Here is a 10,891-nt window from a genome sequence, read left to right as displayed (position 1 = left end):
ATGTAATAAAGTTGAGATGAGGTCATACAAGATTGAGGTGGGCCCTAAATCCAATGACTGAGGCCTGTGTAAGAGAAAGGAGAGGGAGATTTGGATACAGACACACAGAGGAGGCACCCAGGAGAAGGTCATGCAAAGATGGAGGCAGAGATTGGAGGGATGCAGCCACAAGCCAAGAAACACCAAGGATTGTTGGCAACTGCCGGAAGCTGGAAGAGAGCAAGGAAGGATTCTCCCCTAGAGCTTTCAGAAGGAGCATGGCCTGCTGACACCTTGATTTCAGACTTCTAGCTTCCAGGACTGTGAGAATCAATATCTGTTGTTTTAAGCCATCTAGTTTGTGGTACTTTGTTATGGTGGCCCTAGTAACCCAATACAGCTTGTTACACAGCAAAAACTAGCTGATACACCCATAGATTCATTAAAAGATAATCATGTGACCTTATAAGAGCCAATGAGACTGTGTAGGGACTGCTGGCTGCTCACCAAAAATTCATTTCCTCTTCTTCCTGGGCAGACTGCCAAGCTTGGTGTGGCCCCATGGCTGGGGCTACTTAATGGAGTCTGGGCTGCCGTGACTTGTGCCACTGCTGGGCCAAGACTTGGAAGAAGTGGGTGTGTCACCTACTTGTTTTTCTTTTCCCTTCCACTGTCTAGATACAGATGACAAGCCTCTAGGGCAAGGGGGCAGCCAACTAAGGCCTGTGAGCCAGGTCTGGCCTGTGGGCCTATTTTTGCCTGATCCACAAGCTAAGAAAGGTTTCAAAACGAAGAAGAAGGAAAGGATGTGATAGAGAACTACAAAGCCTAAATATGTACCATCTGACCCTTTACAGGAAAATTTTGTAGATTCTTGCCCTGACAATGGTAGAATCACAAGATACAGAGTCAGAATTCTTGAACAACCATATGGAGGAAGGACCAGGAATACCCACCATGGATATTACACGGGAGTGAAATACAATTTAATAGTTTGAACTGTTATCACATAATTCTGGGGTCTATTTGTTACTGCAGTTTAGCTTTGTCTAATCAATACAGAGACAGTGAGATTCTCACTTAGACTTCTGGGAACGAGATTTTTATTCTTATCTCCTAGACCTGGAAACTGAGATGAGGTAGGGACAGAACTGATGGCCATCCTGCTACAGGCGAATCCTGGGGCCTAAGCTACAGAGGGGAGGATGTGGAAGAGTTAGAGAACAACCTGGTCCTGATAACATACATTGAATCCTGGAGCCAGCCATACCTGCAGCTGACACTACTTTGGACTTCTCAGCTTACAAGAGCAAATAAATTCTCCCTTTTATTTAAGAGAGCTTGGGACTGTTTCTATTACAGGCAACCAGAAGATTCCTAACCCATTTTTGTATTATTAGAGCAATAACTTTAAATCTGCTGACATTCATTCAGAAAAACAATTAAATCATTCACAAAGCTTTGGTGCTTTACGTACTAGTTGTTACAATTAATTGGCAACAGACCTCCCAGTCGCAAATTTTACAGGGGCATTTGAGGACCATGGCTTGGAACAGCTGCTTTGGAAACAGAATCCTGGCTTCAGGAAGGGGAGACCAATTAAGAGCCTGCCTTTATGCAGGAGCTCATTTACAAACTGCTGTGGACTAATCGCTAAAACAAAGTCAGTAGAAAAAGTTAGCACAGGCCCGTGGTCAGACAGAGTGTGCTGCCCTTTGCGGACAAACGTACACAGATGGAAGGAGAACATGCGTGTCTACACTGGCAGCTTGGAGCTGCCTAGACCATCTCTGGAAGGATATGCCAAGAACGGGAAACGTGGCGGCCTCCAGGGAGGGGACCTGGGAGGCTGGGGCAGTGGAGGGTGTGAGAGTCTCTTTTCACTCTCTATTCTTTTGCATCTTTAGGGGACAACGCATGTGTAACTCTCCTTGGCCATGGAGGCTGATGGGGGCTCCAGAGGCAGGGCAGGCTTGGGTCTGGGATCTGAGGCTCACACTTTGGGCCACACCTGCCATGAATGATCCACCTGGAAATGGATCATTCCACTGGGGCTGCCTTCCTTTCTCCGGCATTTTTGTTCATGGTGACATCCTCCCTGCCGGGGTCAGAGAGACCAAGCTTCTCACCAAATCAGAGACGGCCCAGGAAGACCGAACATCCTTGATAAAGAAGCTGAAAATCGCTGTGGTGACCACTAACACGATGGACACCCCCTCAACGGTTATAATTTATTTATTTATTCTTGGCTGTGTTGGGTCTTCATTGTTGCATGCAAGCTTTCTCTAGTTGCGGTGAGCAGGGGCTACTCTTCGTTGCAGTGCATAGGCTTCTCATTGCGGTGGCTTCTCTTGTTGTGGAGCACGGGCTCTAGGCACATGGGCTCAGTAGTTGTGGCTCACGGGGTCTAGAGCGCAGGCTCAGTAGTTGTGGCGCACGGGCTTCGTTGCTCTGCGGCATGTGGGATCTTCCCGGACGAGGGCTCGAACCCGTGTCCCCTGCACTGGCAGGCAGATTCTCAACCACTGTGCCACCAGGGAAGCCCCTTGTACCCTGTTTAATGCCCTGTGTGGGGCCCATCACTGCCAGAAGCTCTGTTCAGGGTCTGTTTCTGGCACATGATGGAACAGGCTGGGCCTTCCCCGGTTCCTGCTGTGTCCCAGCATCCAGGGAAGCCCAGGCACAGAGCAGCATCGCAGGTGCATCTGCTGGGTGTCAGGCAGAATGATGAGGGAGTCCTCAGGGCTGGGAGCTCAGGCACCTGGAGCGTGTGCATGGGAGGAACTGAGAAGAAGCTTAGAGAGGATGGGGAGGGGTGGTGGCCCAGCCCTCGGAGCGCTGTCGACTCCAGCCATTCATTTCCCGGCTACAAGCCCGACTCGCTAGCGCCCAAGTCCACTCTCCTTTTAAAGTCAGATACATGCATTTGGAAAGGAAAGCATCATCTGTGAGGTCACCGCACGTGGGGCTGTCTTCTGCCTCGGGAGTCAAGGCTGGTAATGCCCCTGTAGTGCCTGGCTTGTGGCCCCGTGGCCGCTCGTGCACCCCTACTCTTCATGTTGTGCCCTCATCATCCGTGTCGGGGTCTTACTCACCCCACGACCCACGTCCTCCCGCCTGCCTTGAGCACCCAGTGCGGGCCCTGAGAACCCAGCGTCCTCCACCCTAGGCCATTGGACCAACTGTTCCAGCAGGCGTTTGAGGAGGTTCAAGTGCCCTCTGCTGGCTGCTGGCTGAGTTCCTACATGTCAGAGAAACAGCTAGGAGTTGAGAGAGGTGCGCCCCACCTCTGTCCTTGTCCCTGCCCCCTCTCGAGCCCCATTGCCCACCACCTCCCCCTGTGGTCCTTAATATGCAAGATACATCTCTCTTCTTGGAATGCTTTCCCCCCCAAGGCTCCTGCATTCCCACTGGTCCATCTGATACACTCCAGTCATCTCTAAGACTGTACTCACTTCCTCCAGAAAGCGTCCCTTGATTTCACCCAGGGAAACTGACCTCGTCTGCTTCCTGTCCCTGCTGTCCCCGGGAGAACACCTATGACAGCTTCTGACAGGCTGTAAGGTCCTTATCTGTTGACGTGCCTTTCCCTGTGGGGCCTTGTCCCTCCTGTCCTCCGCACCCAGCACAGAGCTCACGGAGACAGGGGCTCACACAGGAAATGTTTGGGGAATGAAGGATTTTACTGTCAACCTACTTCAAAAGTTCTGCTCAAGACCATTCTGAGGCAGGTGTCTCGGCGCAAAACCATATATGATATTTATTATATTGGGTTGGCCAAATGTTTGTTCTGCTTCTTCCGTAACATCTTACAGAAAAACCTGAACGAATTTTTGGCCAGCCCAGTATATATGGGACAAAAACATTGTGCATAAAAACGTGCTCATTAAGAAAAAAATCAAATAATATGAATGTCTATGAACTGAAAAATGAAATCTTCTGCAACCCTCTCCCATCCCTACAATCTTTCATAAATCACCACTATTATCAGTTTGGGGTATATTCCCTCCAAACTTTTCCTCAGCATTCCCTTCTACTTTATTTTACCTTTTTCTTTTCTTTTCTTTTCTTTTTTTTACCACAAACGGGGTCACGCTATACACATAATTCTGTCCTTTTTTTTTTTTCATGAAATGATCCATCTTGAGATCCTTCTAAGTCAGCACCTGTAGGTTTATGCCATTCTTTTCAGTAGCTGTAGAACATTCCATACTCCAGCACTACTGCACCGTATAAATTCCAAGAGTTTGGGGTTTTTGTCTTTGTCTGTTTTTTTGTTTGTTTCTTGAGCGCAAACAAGATTTCCAAAAAACATCTTCACGCACAATTCATGTGCACTTATTTCTGTAAAACTGACTCTTGGGAGTAGAGTTGCTCAGTCTAAGGGCAAACCCACTTCACTTTTAATAGATGCTGCCGAAGGATTCTCCAAAGAGTTGATGCCAATTTATACTCACACCGGTAATGCTTAAGTGTGTCTCTGAGTGTTATTAGACTTTCTAAAAATTCTGACCTATGTGATCATCTCAACCTTCAAATCCAGCTGAAGTCTGGTTAAAATGGGCATTTAGGGTGGCTTCCATAGGAAGAGATTTGGAAAGGGTGCAGGGTAGGTATTTGAACCTCCAGCCTCTCAAAGCAGTGGTGGTGGTCCCACTCCTCCTTGACCAGGAGGAGAAAGGCCCTCCCCAAACCCTGCTGACCCCTTGATCCTGGATCCATTGCCCAGGACCCTCAGCAGGCCTCCCACCCGGGGGCAGGGGGGCTCCTGGACCAACCAGAGCCCCCAGAGAGGCTACTTAGTCTCTGGCAATGCCTCCCTGCCCACCTGGGTGAGATCCCAGATGACTCCATCCTGCTCTTTGGGAGGGGAATGTATTTGGGAGAAGTGGAGAATAATACACTCGGTGATGCACAGCCAGGTGAGGAGAGAATCCAAAACAAAGAGAACTGCAGGCTTTAGAATGTAAGCATGCTTCCTGTGATGTTTAAAGTGGTCCACTGGGCACATGGAGGGGGCGGCTGCAGCATGCCGCTGGCTCACCTCCCATTCTACCCATACCCCAGACGAGGAGGACTGTGTTTGGAGAATGAAACTTGGAAATAGCTTGTCATTTGTGAAGTTTAAAAAGATGGAAAGGGGGCAATGGGGGCAGTGCCAACATTCAAACAGTGCTCTTCACCCCAGACTCAGGTCTTCCTGGCCAGCACCCTTGGGGTGCAGGGGGCACAGTGCCCATAGTCGCCTGGGATCATTTCCATAGTCTAAGGATCATTTCTTTAGTCTTCTAAGAGCTGCAGGATGGCCTCCAGGGAGGCTGGCTTGCCTTTCTCCCTGCTTTTATTCTAATAGGCCTTATGCAAGGACCTTAAAATGACTCAGGGAAAAGCCAAGGTAGGGAAGAGGGGTGGGCAGCCTTGGTGCGGTCAGCAGCAGGGTCCCTGAGGGGAATGTCATTAGGGACCCAGGAAATGCATCTGACAGCAGGTCAGGGGAGGGAGGATGTGTGCTGGGGACCATGAACTGGAGGCTTACTGGGTATAGCCCTGCGAATGATGCAAACACTGGTGCTGAAATATATATCCCCATGTTGGCATGGCTTTTTAGAGTTTCCAACCTGCTTCCATTTTCAGTCACTGCGCCTTCTTTCATTCTAAGAAGAGGCAGAGTAGGTGTTAATTATTATTCCCATTTACAGATGGGGGGAAGTGTCCAGAGTGGGGGTCCTCACCCAGAGGCAAGGGTCTCCCCTCGTGGCTATTTTGAACCGGGGGCCTTCTTTACTTGGCCAACTCCTTTGCTTCCTTTAGGATTCAAATCAGGAGAAGGGGACTCCAGAAGCCCGCCCTGGGGCTCCCACCCCCGGCCCCTCTGCTTGCTTCGCAGTGAGGCACTGAAGAGCATCCTTTCATCAGGGTTGTAGCTAAGTCTGCTCCCCTCCTGGAACGTTCCCTCTAGGAGGCAGGGGCGGTGTCCCATGGATGACGCCCCTGGGCCCGCCTCCATCCCCCAGGCCCGGCCCCGCCCACCCGCGGGTGCTGAGCACATGTTGGTGGGTAGAGGGATGGGGGTGTGGGTGGAAGCAACGAGCAAACAACGTCACTGTGATCCTGAAGCCCCTGCTGGACAAAATCAATGCGGGGTTCCCGAGGGTCCTAAGACTACTCAGGAAACAGAGATTAGATAATCCTGGGGTGGAGGGGCTGGAGGGTGGAGGCGAGAGGGAGATAAGCAGGGGCTCTGGAATCCCTTCAAGGTGCTGGGGTGCGGTGGGACGTGGAGGGCTCCCTTTAGAGTCCTGAAGGGGCAGGAGCATGGGCTGCGCGCCTGGGAGGCCGTGAACCTTGGGGCAGATGGACCTAAAGGCTCCCTCACCCTGAATGCTGGAGACCCTGAGCAATTCCGAGGGCGCCCTCTCGTGGCCCCTTGACGCCAAAGCCGAGCGCCCACAGGAGAATCCTGCAGTTTCCTCTCCAAACCAACACATGGTGCAGAAAAGGGGCTTGGAAGAGAGGGTGGGGGCACTGGTTTTGGAGTTGGGAGGCTCGCCATGCCACTCATACACCGGGGTGCTTTGGGCAAGCCATTTCGCCTCTCAGCTTTGGTTTCCTCATCTGATTAACAAGGGGCTTGGATAAAATGAATGGCCTTCACAAAGGGAAATGCTGACCACTGGCCAGCCCCGGGCTAAGCACATGCCTGTGTTGCCTGGGCGTCCTCCAAGGGCACAAGTAGGTGACGGAGGAGGAAACTGAGGCTCAGATTGCTTGAGTGGCTTTCCTTTGGTCACCCAGGTGATAAGCGGCAGAAAGGAGGCTGTGATTCCAAAGCCCTCTCTCTCCACCTCCATATGGGGTTTCTCATGGCCTCCAAGGTCCCTGCCACCTCTGTCCTGTGGTTCGAGGTGTCTGATGGAGAGAAAGAGACTCACAAGAGCCCTTAGGGTCCTGGCAGGCGGTTAAGACAGGAAGTAAAGAGCCAGTCAACAGGGCTTTCATATACAAAATGCACTGTCCATGGGAGTTCCCTGGTGGCCTAGTGGTTAGGATTCCAGACTTCCACTGCGTGGCCCAGGTTCAATCACTGGTCGGGGAACTGAGACCCAGCAAGCCACGTGGTGTGGCCAAAAAATAAAACAAAACAGGGCTTCCCTGGTGGCGCAGTGGTTGAGAGTCCGCCTGCCGATGCAGGGGATGTGGGTTCGTGCCCCGGTCCGGGAGGATCCCACATGCCGCGGAGCGGCTGGGCCCGTGAGCCATGGCCACTGAGCCTGCGCATCCGGAGCCTGTGCTCCGCAACGGGAGAGGCCACAACAATGAGAGGCCTGCATACTGCAAACTAGACAAAACAAACAACAAAAAAAGCAAAAATGCACTGTCTTTGCAGAAGAAATTATGACTACCACTCAACTAGCCATCAAAACTATGTTCTCTGGGCCAACTGCTTACCCAGGAGAAGATCCAGCTGCCCCAGGGCGCAGCTCTTGTCCTCCGCCCCGCACAAGTGGAGGATTTGGTGAGTGAACTTGAGCCCCAGTGTGTCTCCTTACAGTGGAAGTAAGGCTCTGGCCGGTGCTTTCTGGTCTTAGGGAGCATCAAAAACAAAAAAATAAGAGTGATTCTCCAACATTAACCTGTGTCCTCCTGGGCACTATTCAGTAATATCTAAGTTAACATTCATTTTAATTATTTCAAAATTAATTATTTTAGCTTACTTTAATAGAGGTTAATTAATATTTTAACTGAATTTAATTAATTAAAATTGAAAATAAACCCTGTAACTACACTGCAAATTGCACCATTATATTTCAGTGCTTTTCTGTGTTAGGAGAGCATTGTTCTGTCACACGTAAACATTTAAAATACCACCATTTCTGTACCTTCAAAAGACACTTTAGAATGTCTTTGGAAATGTTTTTAATATGATGAGACCTTCATGCAATGGAAGTGGTACAGGGCTTGCCTGAACCCAGGCTGGGTGTTCCTGGGGGCAGCATCCATTCATCATGGGACTCAGCCTCCCTGGGGAGAGACCTGGCAAGAGATCTGGCAAAGGAAACTGAGGCAGAGGCCCAGAGGTATGGGCCAGACCCATGCCCAGGAGTCTGGGAAACATTCATTCATTGAGAACTTATTTTTTGGGCACCCTGTGTGAGGTGCTGTTCTAGGCACTGGGACAGAGATGTTAGCAAGAGTCCAAGTTCCTGCCTTCCGTGCGACTGACCTCTAGTGGCAGCAGACAGTAAAGCAGGTGAGTAAATATCCTCAGTGCTCCGGAGGTGAGGGCGATGGAGAAGAATAAGCCAGTGGAGGAGGATAGGATGGGGGGTGAGAAGACACACCAGGGGGCTAGTGGGGCAAGACATAAAGGAGGTGAAGGGGTGAGGCCTGCAAAGATCCAGGGCAGGGGTTGGCAAACTTTTCTGTGAAGGACCAGATAGTAAATACTTCGGGTTTGCACGCCCTCTAGTGTTTGTCACAGTCCCTCTGCTCTGCTGCTGTCACCCAAAAGCAGCATAGACAACAGGTCAATGGATGGGCATGGCTGGGTCCCAGTAAAGCTTTACACAAGCAGGTGGCGGGCTGTGGCTTACCAATCACTGATCTAGGGGAAGGGAGTTCCAGGAAGAGGGAACAGCACATGCAAAGGCCAAGTGCCTGGTGACTGAGGAATAGCAAGGAGAACGGTTATACCATGTACCAAGCACAGGAACGCAATACAAGGGGGAGACGACGGCCAGGATAGCTCAGGCTCGGTGCTGGGACAGAGGTGAGGGGGCTACTGCATTCATCGTGGCAACTCTTCTGACTCCCCTCTTACCTGATCAGGACCCATCGGGGACCTCGGGAATGGAATGCACAAAGCCGGCCTGAACAGCCCATTTGCTGATCATGCCAATGTTCCTCTCCTGTGGTAAAACTTTGTTCAGAGAGTTCTTTAAAGGGGTTGTTTTGGGTTGGATTTGGGATACACACAGAGTTGTGATCAGATGTCAGGAAATGCAGTTAGATGATGAAAAGGAGTCCGCTGTATATGGCCAAAGTGGGACAGTTGCTCCAGGCGGGGAGCAGAGGGCTGGAAATCCATGAGGTCAGAGACAGACAAGAGGGGACAATGCCCCCCCTTCTCTGAGGGGTGCTGCGGTATAGACACAGACTGAGGTCAAACCCAGCTCTTCTGCTGCTCAGCTCAGTTATAAGAAATAGTTCTTCTACCTCCCCAAGCCTCAGTTTCCTAATCTGTTGAATGGGAAGGACAATGCCCACCTCAGAAAGTTTCATTCATTCATTCATTCACTCACTCATTCATTCATCGAGGATTAAACAAGATGGCAGATATAAAACTCTGAGCACACTGCAGTATTCAAGGGGAGTCAGACCCCTGCCCCACCATCTTTCTCTTGGGAAATCCCATTCCCAGGGAGCAAATGCTCCTCTTGGGAAATCCCATCCCTAGGGGGCAAGGGCTCCTCTCTGATGATGAGAGTGTGTTGTTCGTGCAAAGAGGCCGAGAGGGAGAGCTGTGGCTGGGAAGGCTGAGCACTGAAGAGGCACCTGCTGTTTACAGGTTGTTAGGTGACTATCTGTTGAGTTTCCAAGATGACTCAGAAACCAACCAATCATTTTGCTCCATGTTCAAGTTTGTTCATTAAATCATATACTCAGCATGCTTTATTATGTGCCTACTGTATGCAAATATACATGGAGGACAACTTTCCTTTCTAGCCTTTTCCTGCCCCACTCCCTGTGGCAACCTCTCCTCTCCATTGCACTAAACTTCTCACTGTCTTCATTCTCCAGCACGCCTAACACCCCAGTTTCAGTTTGGTGAACTCAACTGATGAACTCTGGCCTGGGAAGTGCGAGCACTTGAGTCCTCGGGGAGTCGCTTCCCTTCTCTGGGGCCCTGATCCCTTGATGAAAACCCCAGAGGCTGGGTTACCAGAATGCCAAGCTTCATACCCCTAGCTTTGCATCCTGTGATATCAGACAGGATTCAGGGACACCTAGCCCATCTTTATCCAGGCCCACAGAAGACACCACTAGCCAATCAGGGCATTCTAACTGCTGAGTCCTGCGGGGCCCTCAGAATCTTTCCAGAGGGCACCTGCCAGCCATTACCAATCAAATCCGAGTTGGCAGTTGAGATTAAACAGACTTTCATTCCCGGCTGGTGCCCTGGATGAGGTGACGAGACACATCAGAAAGGCACCAGATACAGTCAAGGTGACGGGCATGTGGAAGGTGGCAGGGACCAGTATGGGGCAGTGGCGAGAATGTAGGGGCAGCGGTCCATTGGGGGCACCCAACAGGGGTACTAAGACACTACTTCTGTGTCATTCCTGTCACATCAGCCCCTTTATGGGTGAGACATGCCCAAGGTGGGCTTCACCTGCCAGTTTTGGACCCAGCTCAGAGGGGAGGAAAAAGTGAGGGGAGGGCATTAACTATGAGCCAGGCACCATGTTAGTCTTTTTCAAAGATGATCTTTCCTATTTCCCATCATCCACCCTGCCTGGGAACTACTGTTAGCTCCATTTAAAGATGAAGAACCTGAGTCTCAGAGCTTATTGAACAAGATGATTAACCATAAAACCGTAATAATCTGCTGGGGTTGGACTCCAGCTTCACCTCTTCTGGCTGTGGGCTCTTAGACAAGTCGCCTAGTCAGCCTGTGCCTCAGTCTCCTCATCTGTAGAGTGGGGACAATAGCAACAGCCAGCTCATTATGAAGGAGTTAATATAGATGACGTTTCGGGAACATCCTCTAGCATAGAGTAAGAGGTCTATTTGCTAGGCTGTTTGCACGGGTGTCTTATTTAGTTTGTTATCTCCAGCACCTCACAGAATGCCTTGCACATAGTAGGTGCTCATTAAATGCTTTGGAACTGAGCCATTGAGCTCTGACTAT

Source organism: Phocoena phocoena, chromosome 2 (assembly GCF_963924675.1).
Source record: "Phocoena phocoena chromosome 2, mPhoPho1.1, whole genome shotgun sequence".
Lineage (NCBI taxonomy): Eukaryota > Metazoa > Chordata > Mammalia > Artiodactyla > Phocoenidae > Phocoena > Phocoena phocoena.
The sequence above is the reverse complement of the archived record's forward strand: the minus strand, read 5'-3'. Positions refer to the sequence as shown.